The sequence below is a fragment of the Desmodus rotundus genome, chromosome 4, assembly GCF_022682495.2.
Source record: "Desmodus rotundus isolate HL8 chromosome 4, HLdesRot8A.1, whole genome shotgun sequence".
In the NCBI taxonomy this organism is placed as follows: domain Eukaryota; kingdom Metazoa; phylum Chordata; class Mammalia; order Chiroptera; family Phyllostomidae; genus Desmodus; species Desmodus rotundus.
Genome location: NC_071390.1, coordinates 149051378 through 149062841, shown reverse-complemented (window position 1 = coordinate 149062841; position 11464 = coordinate 149051378). Strand labels below are relative to the sequence as shown.

General features: G+C 39.1%; 1 protein-coding gene across 10 annotated transcripts in view; it reads left to right on the top strand.

Annotated features, from left to right (window-relative positions):
- Positions 1-2541: 2541 nt before the first annotated feature.
- Positions 2542-11464, top strand: part of ARHGAP12 (Rho GTPase activating protein 12) — a 123039-nt gene continuing 114116 nt past the window's right edge. For 5 of the 10 annotated variants that reach the window (XM_045183062.3, XM_024573866.4, XM_024573865.4 and 2 more), the window contains exon 1: positions 2544-2678. The gene's annotated coding sequence lies outside the window, so the exon portion shown is untranslated. Of the gene's footprint in view, positions 2679-11464 lie in introns of all 10 variants that reach the window. The other 5 variants (XM_045183061.3, XM_045183058.3, XM_024573863.4 and 2 more) reach the window with 3 other exon arrangements.

Below are 11464 nucleotides of genomic sequence, written 5' to 3'. Positions count from 1 at the left end.
GAAAAGTCTTTCCCATGTCTTCCATCTGCTGATTTCTCATACCTCGACAGTTAGTGTTAGTTTAATGCATCTACAAGTCAATACATTATTCTGCACCATTTTCTTGCTTTTTTTTAATTCAACAAAAGTCTTGAAGATAGTAATTTGAAAACATAAAGAACTTTGTATTTTTTTGTTAACAGCTACATATCAATTCAAATGTATGGATATATCATAATTTAGTGTCCTGCTGATGGATATTTAGGTTGCTCCCAATCATTTGCTGTTTTCAGCAATACAAGAAATACCTTACTTATCATTCCTCATATGTGAATATTTATCTGTGGGATAAATCCTTAGAAGTGAAATTGGAGGTTCAGAGTACATACATATACATCTGAAATCTTGATAGATACTGTCAATTCCTGTTTCTCAATAGCTTAGACAAAGCAATAATTCCAGGAACAATTTTATGCTTTTTCATTTAGAAATGCACAATGAAAGATGGGTTACCTATTAAAGAATTAGAAAGAAAGCAGGACAAGTTTTTCAGCAATTTATAGAATACATTTTCACTCAAAGACACATTCAACAGAAATTTATTGTGCATTTACTACATGCCAAGTGCTTTTTACACACTTGGAAGATATATAATCAAACACCACACACGCACAAATCAAATTCAAAACCTTTCCCTTTGTGGAGCTTACATTTGAATTATACATTTTGGAATTCTATGTTACTTCTTAAGAAGCCAATTAAATGTAATTACCCTGAAAATGAACTGTTGATATCCTGAGCAAAGCAGCCAGGCATATGCTGCCACTGTTATTTAAAAACTAACTACAGTCAATGTTGCACATGATTTCACAGCTCCCCATCAGGCTCTTTTAAAACTACACACTTGAGTGAGAGCTCTTTTTATCTGACTCCATCTGCTGTTGGTAGTGATCAGCATACTGTGGGCAGTGTGGTATCATCTGAGATTAGGTTGTGAAATAGGAAGTGGAGTTATGGGCAGATCAGCAAGTATATGCAAACTGCTGCTGAAACCCAGTGTCCAATTCAGGTTTGGAGAGTAGGGAAGATAAGGTTATCAGCACATTCCCATCAGTGCAGTTTCCCTTTTGCAGTCTGTCCTGGTTTTGGTTCTAGAAAGAGGTCAAAAGAGATTCTATAAAAAATATTCAAAACATACAGCAGCAATGCCCAGTATGCTGAATAAGGGGATAGAAATGGCAATACGTTAGAAACTGAGGGAGACAGAAAAGACCATCGGTGGAAGGAAAAGGTGGTAGCAAGTACAGTGACAGAGAAAGAATAGTCTCAGGCTTATTTTGAGTATTTTTCCTTTCTAAAAGAAGAGTATCTTAACACTTTAGGCCTCCGTTAGATTTAATTTTATAAGAAGGTGGTAAACTACAACTCTTTAAGTGCTACCAATATCCTAGTGGGTTCTTAGCAGCCTTTAAAGAACAATTGGGAGGTCCACTTAAGATAAGGAAGCCCGACACAATGGCATTAAGTATGAGGTGAAGAACAGAGAAGAGCCAATTCCATTGAGTGGCTCTTGAATCACATTTTGGCAGCTCCCTCATTATTAAAATTTCATCTCGGCACCATAAAAGCCACAATCAACAACTGGTTACTGAATGAGTGGTTTCTGAAGTCCTAATACTTATCACTTATGTTTTTCAGTCATTGAATTTTAAAACTTTTTGAGTTTCGTCAACACGTTCCTCTAATTGCTGACGTCGGGAAGGGTGAAGGGGCAATGGTAGAATCCAAGTCTCTTTCCAGATTTTTAGTCCACCAAGAAAAACCTTTAACGCTCTGCCTTCCAGATTCTGGGTTGCCACACAGCCAACAGTGCAAACTGGAATGACTTTGGGCAATGACACTGTAGCCCCCACGGGGCGTGCACACAGCAGGCCCTGTGAATGGCTGAGCGCTGAGGGTGAGCGGTCAGCAGCTCCGCAGCCGCCAGTCCGAGGAGCGGATGCTACTGGGTCGCAGGGGCCCCCTCCGCGCTGAGTGTGCACAGCTGGCTCAGCAGTCTGCTCGGGTGGCTCCGGCAAAGGACAGCTCCGCATGACTGGGGTAATGGACTCAATGACTCCAGAGTTCCGCTTCGTCCTTCTGAGGTAGCACTTTTTCCGAGTCTCCCCGGGGATTTCGGGGCCCGTGAACGGCTGGCCTCGCTCAGCAGCAGCTCCCAGCAGGCCAGTGGGCCGAGGACGGGAGCGCGTAGGGCCCACCGCCCCACTATCTTCCCTGGGCTCCGTTCCTGCCACCTTAGCGCTCGGTCTGTTTCCATTTCGCCCTTCCCTCATTCTGCCCACGAGCGTTTTCTCAGCACTTCCCACTTCATGTTTACCAAGTGCTTACGCCCACTCACTTTCCAGCTCCCTCAGGCTCCAGGCCCTCGGCCCCTCCTTCTCCTGGATCAGCGAGTCCAATTCACCTCGCGCTTCCCCGGTCGTCACGTGCTCAGAGCCCCGCCCCCCGCACCGCCACGTGACCCGCCCCCACCCCGCCTCCGCGCCGGCGCGCTCCGACGTGCCCTGGAACTTACCCTCCCGCGGAGACTAGCCTGCGGGAACCGGCCGGACGCGGTTGCCTTCGGGCTGGATTCGGCATCCCGCAGCCCCCTTGCTGAGTGAAGAGGCTGCTGCCTCCGAGAGGCCACCGTGCCTTCGGTAAGGTGGTGGGCGCGGGGCCCCGCGTACGAGGGCAGGTTGGTGGGGAGCTGCACAAAGGCGCTCTGGATCCGGAGCTGAGTCGTCCGAGGGCGGCGGAGTTGGGGGTGCCGAGGTGCGCGCGAGGTGAGGCCGAGAGGGCTGCCTGAGGGGTCGGGGCGCGAAAGTGGGCTCAGGGCACTAAAGGGGCTATTGCTAACCTAGGGGCTGACGTAGGCGAGAGGGTTTAAATAGCTAGAAGTTGTGGCTCCTTAGCCCCCCGGTTTCCTGACTTCCTGTGTGAGGGCAGTGCCCGCCCCGCCCCCAAGAAGGAGGGAGTTGGGTGTGTGTGTGTGTGTGTGTGTGTGTGTGTAAAAGACGGGCTGGTGCCGCCCTCCTTCCTTGCCTTCTGCTGCTGCGTGTGCCCCTCCCTACCTGCTGTAGGGTGTTTAAACCTCAGTCCATCCAGGGATCCCACCTGGGGCCTCCATTCCTGGACTATTGACCTTAAACTGGGCACTTTCATCTCTGCAGTCTTTAGAGGTGCCCCACCCCTGCTGACTTGATGTTTGCTACTCTTCAACTCTTCTGGGAGCAATCTCCTCAAAGTCCTTGAATTTAAAACATCCTCTTTACAAGCGTGCTGCAAACCTTCTATCTTAGGGTACTGATTGTTTTCCAAGACAGTTAACTGCCCTATATTTTCTGTTATGCAGACCTTCTGAGAAGGAGTGTGCACACGGTCATCATTAGAGAAATAGGCACAGCCTTTAGCTTAAGAGGCGTGTGATGGTTTCCTTCTGGATGCAGCAGCAGTTTTAAATGCATTTGCAAAAGCTCAAAAAGCAAAATGTTTAAAGCATATTTTTATGGAAGTTCTAATATTTCAAGTGAAGTGTGTGTTGTGGGAATAGGCTGTTAACAGTCCTATTGCCTTATGGGTAATGATGACATATGGAAGTAGATTTTATTGATCATTTATGCACATATTGCTGTAAGGGGAGGTAATGTGGAGGAGCATTGAATGAGGAGTCATTTGCGTTCTGGTTCAGATTCTCTCACCCATTTCTAAAGGTGAAAACTTGGAAGATTAAATATTACAGTGAAGGGTTATTAAAAAGTACATTGTCCCTAGCCACGCCTCTTTCAGACTTAAAAGTTGGGAAATGGTGGCCTGGAGATGTATTTGTTCATAACCAGTACTCACTCCTTACATGATCTTCAGGAGGATGTATCAGAGAATAGGTCATCTTTCTGTACGTTTTCTGGCCTGGCTGCTGCTGTTAGTATTTTTCTTTCTCTTTGTTTTAAAAATGCTCCTGGAACCATTGCAGAGCAGGAATTAGGATCCCAGAGCAGTGACTAAAAGTAGGCTGTGAAGATTTGACCCCGAGCGGTGCAACCTCAAGAGTCAGACAGGCTGGGCACATATGTGTGACCCATGGTTGCATGTAGCTCTGCTGCTTTGGAGGTGTTTCTTTGTGGGAAAAGTACTGTAACAGATTGTGTGTGTGTATGTATACACCCCAGTCTTTGTTGATAGGTACCTGTTTGTACTTTGTCAATCATAGGAGTCAGAGAAGATTGGTAACTCACTCATTCTTAGTGCTGCCTATATATATTAGTGTCTGTATGTAGTCAACATTTTATGTAACTTTATATTTTTATTACACCAGTTGTTATGCACAACTAAACATGTAAATGCTGTAGAAAAACAGCATATTATTTGTAGTTAATCAATTGGCTTTTCTTTCATTAGTATCTGGAAGTGTGCCATTGGAAAGTATCTGTTGAGTGCTTTTTGTAAAAGGTAGACAGAAAGTGGGCTTTACAAATTTAAGTACTTTAAGTTACTCAGTTGACGTTTCTGAGAATAAAAGGCTAATAAAATTTTTAAGTTGACTAAAACGGTGAATATGATTTGTAAAATTATTAAATAATAGTACTAATATCTTGCTTATCTGAGAAAATTGGTACTAGGAAAAAGCAGCTTAAGGTGAATCTGCCTAGATCAGGCATTATAATTTTGTGATAAATAGTGGGGGAGAAAAGTGAAGTTATGACTTATATAACAGTTTTAATTATATGTTGCAAAAATTGCAAACATGCACTGTTTTGTGGAATGAATCAGATGTGAAAAGATATGATGCTACCACATAGCATCATTGTACTTGCAATCCTGCTTTTTAAATTGTGCTCTTTTGAGGTACCCATCGGGCCCCACTATCTTTGTGGTTTGTCTTTTTTTCAACTGTTAACAGGTCTGATTGTGCCACTTCCTCATTTGTGGATGGCTTTGCAGTGATTCAGCCATTTTCCTATTACTTTTATTGACTTTATTGACTTAATAAATATCCTGCAGTTCCAGTTTGCTGTTGATACAACTTTTCCTTTGACCTGACCTGCAAATGCTGACATCTCTATGTGCCCCTCCCCTGTTGGTAATCTAGTGCTTCTCAGACTTAAATGTGCATGGGAATCACCTGAACTCTAACAAGACGCCAGGTGATACCCATGCTGCTCTTCTGCCCAGAACACAGATCTCTGCTGTCCGTCATCTGTGTAATTTTGAAGTTTTAAGTAGCTACATGATAAAAGTAAAAAAGTGAAAAAAACTAAGTGCAATAAATTTTTATCATTTTATGTAATCAACATGAAATTATTAATGAGATATTATATTCTTCTTTCTTTTTTTTTGGACTAGGTGTTCGAAATTGCATGTGCACTTTACAGCATGTCTCAGTTTGGATTAGCTTCACATCAAATGCTCAATAGCCACATATGGCTAGTAACTGGTAGCACAGGTCTGGTGTCTAGAATCCAGATCAGTGCTATATTAAGTTAATTTTAGACTGGCCACATCTGCACCCTTTCGGAATTTGTTAGAAATGTAAATTTTGGGGCCCTATTTCATACTTACTCGTTTTAGAATATCTGGGTTTCAGCAACTTGTGTTTTGAAAGCTACAGGGTATGACTACACAATGTATGTGTGGTATTATGAATGGGATCCTAGAACAGAAAAAAGTTTTTTAGGGAAAAACTAATCTGAATAAAGTATCAACATTGTTATCAGTATTGTTCATTGAGTATGACAAACACACCATACTAATGTAAGATAGTAGGGGAAATTGTGGACAGGGTAGGTGGGGAACTCTTTGTACTATCTGGGCAATACTTCTGTAAATTTGACTTATTGAAAATAAAGTGTGTGTGTGTGTGTGTGTGTGTGTGTGTTTAAAATAGTTCTCCAGGTGATTCCACTTGCAGTGTGGAAGCTGGTCAGGGCACAGGCCTAGGTTGTAGTTCCAGTCCCAGGTTGGGGCGCATACAGGAGGCAGCCAGTTGATGTTTCACATCAATGTTTTCTCCTTCTCTTTCTCCCTCCCTTCTCCTCTCTCTAAAATCAAAAATTAAAATTAAAACATTTTTTTGAGAAGGAGTGGTTTAGATCAGTAACATGACCTACGCTACTGCAGCTTGGGTGGCAGGATGTGGAGGCTAGCATTATGTTGGGTAGGGTAATGATAGTATTTTTGTAATAAGAGCTAAAACTTGTAAGGTACTTACCATGTGCCAGGCATACACATACCGACTTTACACATACCGACTTTAATTCTTCCAGTATGTGGAATGTCCTATTAATAAGCTTTGTTTCACAAATGGAAAAAAAAAAAAACAGGCTCAGAGAGGTCACATAGCTAGCAAGAGGCAGAAACAGGGATGTTCGAGGAGGTGGTAATGTCATAAGCCATCAGGTAGTTGTGAGTATTTTTCTGCTCTGATAACTTTGCTTCTTTGAGTAAACAATGATTAGTGTGGATACTCTGTATCAGCCCTTGTAGTTTATAAAGTAATTTTCTCTTTTCATTCTCACAAGGATCTTTTGAAGTTGTTTACTTTGCTTTGTTTTCCAAATAAGTTAAGATGGTCAGAGTCTGAGAGCTGATAGGTGGCAAATCCTAGATACAAATTTCAGGCCTCTGACACTAAGTTACTACAGGAGAATTTAGAAGGGGTATCTCTAAAAGTTTGCTGAAAATTACCTCTATTTTGCTATATATATTAGTGGTTTATTTAAAAAGTCAATTTTATTGAGGTATAATGTATACACTGAAATACGTTAAACCAGAAATAAAGAGTACAGGTTCCTAAGCCAACATGGATGAGTCTCAAAACCATTATTCTGAGTGAAACAAACCAGATACAGAAAGCTACAAGTATGATTTGTGAGTACTTTTCTGCCACAACTTTGCTTCCTTGAGTAAGTAATGTTTAGTGTTATGCTCTCTATCAAGCTTTATAGCTTACTTTTTTTTTCACATTTGCTCTTTACATTCTCACAAGGATCTTTTGGGGTTTGTATTGTTTCCTGTCATACAGATGGATGTATTTGTTTAGGCATTCACCAGATGATAGGCCTTTGGGTTGTTTCCAATTTCTTACTCTTATGAATAAAGCTGTTATGAATGTCCATTGTAAGGCCTTTGCACGGACTTACTATTTTTTTTTCTCTCGGCTAAATACCTAGAAGAAGATTTGCTAGATCAAATGGTAAATGTATGTTTATAAGAAATTGCCAAACTATTTCCAAAGTGGCTGTATCTTTCTACATTCCCACCAGCAGTGAATGGGAGTTCCAGTTGGAGTTATCCTTACCAAATACAAATATATAGGTTTAACTCCATTCTAGCTTGGGGGTAGTCATTGATATCCGGGAATTTTAATTTGTATTATTAGGGTTTTGTTTAACAGCTTTATTGAGTTATAATTGCTGTATAATATTTAAGTGTCCAAATTTGATAGGTTTTCACATATGTATATACCTGTGAAATACATACCGTTATCACCATTATTAAAATGACATATTTATCACCTCCCCTCAAAAGGAAAATTTTTCTTGAGCCCCTTTGTAATTCATTGTCCTGTTCCCTGGTGACTTTTGATCTGCTTTCTGTCACTATGGATTGCATTTTCTAGAATTTTATGCGGACAGAATCTTCATAGTATGCACTCTATCTTTTTTGGATTTTTTTCACCCAGCAAAATTATTTTGAGATTCATCCAGTTTTTTGTGTGTATCAGTAGTTTGTTTCTTTTTACTGGTGAGTGATAGACCTGTGCGTGGATGTACTGCAATTAGTTTATTCACTCACCTGCTGATAGACATTTGGGTTGTTCCCAATTTGGGGCTGTTAACAAATAAAGCTGCTGTGAACATTCACATACACATACAAGTGTTAGTGTTGTCATGTGCTTTCACTTCTTTTGGGTAAGTCCCTAGGAATATAATGCCTGTATCATATAGTAGATATATATCGAAACATTTAAGAACCTGACAGCCCTTGCTGGTGTGGGTTAGTGGATTGAGCTTCAGCTTGTGAACCGAGGGGTTGCCAGTTGACTCCCAGTCAGGGCACACGCCTGAGTTTCCGGCCAGGTCCCCACTTGGGGGTGTGCGAGGGGCAGCCATTTGATGTTTCTCTCCCTCTCTTTCTTACTCTCTTCCCCTCTCTCTAAAAATAAGATAAATAAAATCTTTTATAACAACAGAAAAAAGAACCTGCAAAACTTTTTCCAAAGTACTTTTACTATTTTACATTTCCACCAGCAGTGAGAGTTCTAGTTGCTTCACATTCTCCAAAACAGTAGTGTTATCAGTCTTTTAGACTTTAGCCATTCTAGTAGATATGTAGTAGTATTTCTTTGTGGTTTTCATTTGCATTTTCCTAATGACTGAAGATTTTGGGCATCTTTTTATGGGCTTATTTATTATCTATCTTCTTTGGATGTTTGTATCTTTTGCCCATATTTATTGGATTATTTGTGTTATCAACATGTACAGTTCTTTGTATGTTCTAAAGATGAGTTGTTTGTTGGAGATTCGTGTTCACAAGGGATATTGAGCTGTAGATTTTCTTTCTTACAATGTTTTTGGTTTTGGCATTGTGATAACACTAATCTCATAGAATGAGTTGGGATGTTTTCCTTTCCCTCTTTCAGTTTTCTTGGAGCGGTTTGTGTATAATTTATATTATTTTCTTTACACTTTTGATAAATCACCAGTGAAGCCATCTGGGCCAGGAGTTTTCTTTCTGGGAAGATTTTTAAAGACAGATTCAATATTTTTAATAGACATAGGGCTCTTTGGATTACCTGTTTCTTAAGCAAGCTTTGGTAATGTCTTTCAAGAAATTTGTCCAGTTCATCTAAGTTGTTGAGTTTATTGGAATAAAAATCATGACATTATCTTCCTTTTGATGTCTTAATCTGTAGTTATGTCCTTTGTCTTATTCTTGATATTGGTAATTTGTGTTTTTTCTCATTTGTTCTTGATCAGTTTGGCTAGAGGGTTATCAGTATTACTGACCTTTTCAAAGAACCAGCTTCTGGTTTCATTTATTTCCTCTAACATTTTACTGTTTTCTCTTTTATTGATTTCTACTCTGATCTTTATCATGTTCCTTTTTCTGCCTGCTTTGGGTTTATTTTTCTTTATTTAGTTTCTTAGAGTAGAAGCTTATGCCATTGATTTGAGACCTTTTTCTTTTCTAGTATGGGCATTTAGTGCTATAAATTTTCTCTAACCACTACTTAATTGCATCCAACAAAATCTGGAGATTTCATGTTTTCATTTTCATTCAGTTCAAGTTTCCTGTTTAACTTCTGCTTTGACCACTGAGTTATTTAGAAAAGTGTTTTTAGATTCTTAACAACAAATTTAGGGTTTTTAAGATATCTTTATTAATTTATAATTTATTAGAAAAAACACTTTGTATGATTTCATTTTCTTAAAGTGTATTGAGATTTGTTTCATGGCCCAAGATATGAAGTCTAAGGAAAATACATGTTTATAGGAATCTACAGAGCAGGCTGTATCATTTAGCACTCCGACTAGAACTGTTTGAGGGTTCTTGTTGTTGATACCCTTGTCAGCACTTTGTATGGTCTTTAAAGAAAAAACCTTTATCTATTGTAGTTGGCTTGTGGTGATACGTTGTTTTGGTTTTAACTTGCATTATTAGGTTTTTAATGTTTTGTAAAATAATTTAAACTTGAATAAAAATTAATAATCATGGATTGTTTTCTTTTTTCCAGTAGAGGACAGGAAGCTCTGAGGGATTTGTAGTATAGTTCATTGTTTGTGTTTATTTGCTTCTTAATACAGGGTGGGACAGAAGTAGGTTTACAGTTCATATGGAAAATGGTACAATAATTAATAAACAATAATGCAAGAATAAGCAGTGTATCATGTACTAACAGCTGTAAACCTACTTTTGCTCCACCCTGTATTTACATTGAAGGAGGATCTGTAAGAGCTGTATGACGATTTTAGTGACCTTTGTGGGCTTTGGGTAGACAGGTGTAGATGATTTAAATGTTATTTTCCAATGACTCTTTCTTGTGATAATATATACCTGTAATATTTCAAATATATAAAACCCTCCCTTTTTTTTTTTTAGCTATTTATCCTCCTATGGATATTAGATTGGCTGCAACCTTTTTGGCTATTGTGAACACTGCTACTGCAAACATGGGTGTTCATGTATCTGTTCAAGTCCCCGCATTCAGTTCTTTGGGATGTATATCCAGAAGTGGAATTGCTGGATCATATGGTCATTTTATTTTTAATGTTTTGAAAAAATTCCATGCTGTTTTCTCTGTGGTTGCACTGTTTTACATTTCTGCCAGCAATGAAGAAAACAGAAATTTTTCTCCTCACAAACACTTGTTATTTCTGGGTTTTTGTTACTGTTTTTGTTTTACAGCAGCCATCTTAATGGATATGAAGTGGTTTTGTATCGTGTTTTGGATTTGCATTTCTGTAATTCTTGTGATGCTGAGCATCTTTTCATGTGCTCACCAGCCATTTGTATATCTGTATATTCAAGTCCTTTGCCTATAGTGGTGCTTCTTACCTCAATATTAATTTGAAGTAGATTGGCATAATATAACCATTACAAAGAATATGCGTTTTTAAAAGTAAGTTACTGGTGTCTGACTAGTACTTTGTGAGGGCGAAACGTTAATAATCACTACATGTGTATATGTATTCACCTTTGTTTTATGGGTTGTATCTCTTTTAAAGCATGGGGTTATGTAAACATTTGAAAGTGGTTGAATGTAAGTAATCATTCCAGAGGTTTTTCTTTGCGAGGGTAATGTGTGTAGTTTCAGAGGAATATCTGCATGGGTGGGTTTGGAGGGTGGTTGTGCCAGAGCAACCAATAGAGTTGTGCAGTTGTGACATGAATGAAGTTTTTCTTCTAGAGTAAGTTATTAAAGGTTTAGAAATCTTATTAAACTTTATAAAGATAAAGGTTATGATTTTCTTATGAATATATAAAACTTTGTATAATGACATGGACTGAGACTGGACTGGACGTGGGTATTTACCCAGAGGAAAATCAACGTGTTTTTACCTCAAGGGGTGGGGGGACGAGTGAGATGCCACAGAGGCAAGATCAAAATTATATGAACTGTTTAAAAAAATGTTAATATTTTTCTGTATTTTAAACCAATTATTTAAGAAAGTTCTTACTAAGAAATTGAAATATGGGACCCAAGTATTGAGATATAGAAGGAAGAATCCATTGCTTGTAGTGCGTTCGGGAGGAAATAAAGAGGAAGCTGAAACTGTAGAAGCACAATGATCATCATAAAAGGGTAGTTTTACAGATTCTTGTGAAGCTGTTGTCCATGTAGGTAGGAGTTTTTGGTGAAATAGAATCTGAAAGAAAAGAAAGTTAATCTTTTTGCTCAAGAAAAAAATTCTTTCTGTTCTTCAGACTTTTTACTGATTTTGAG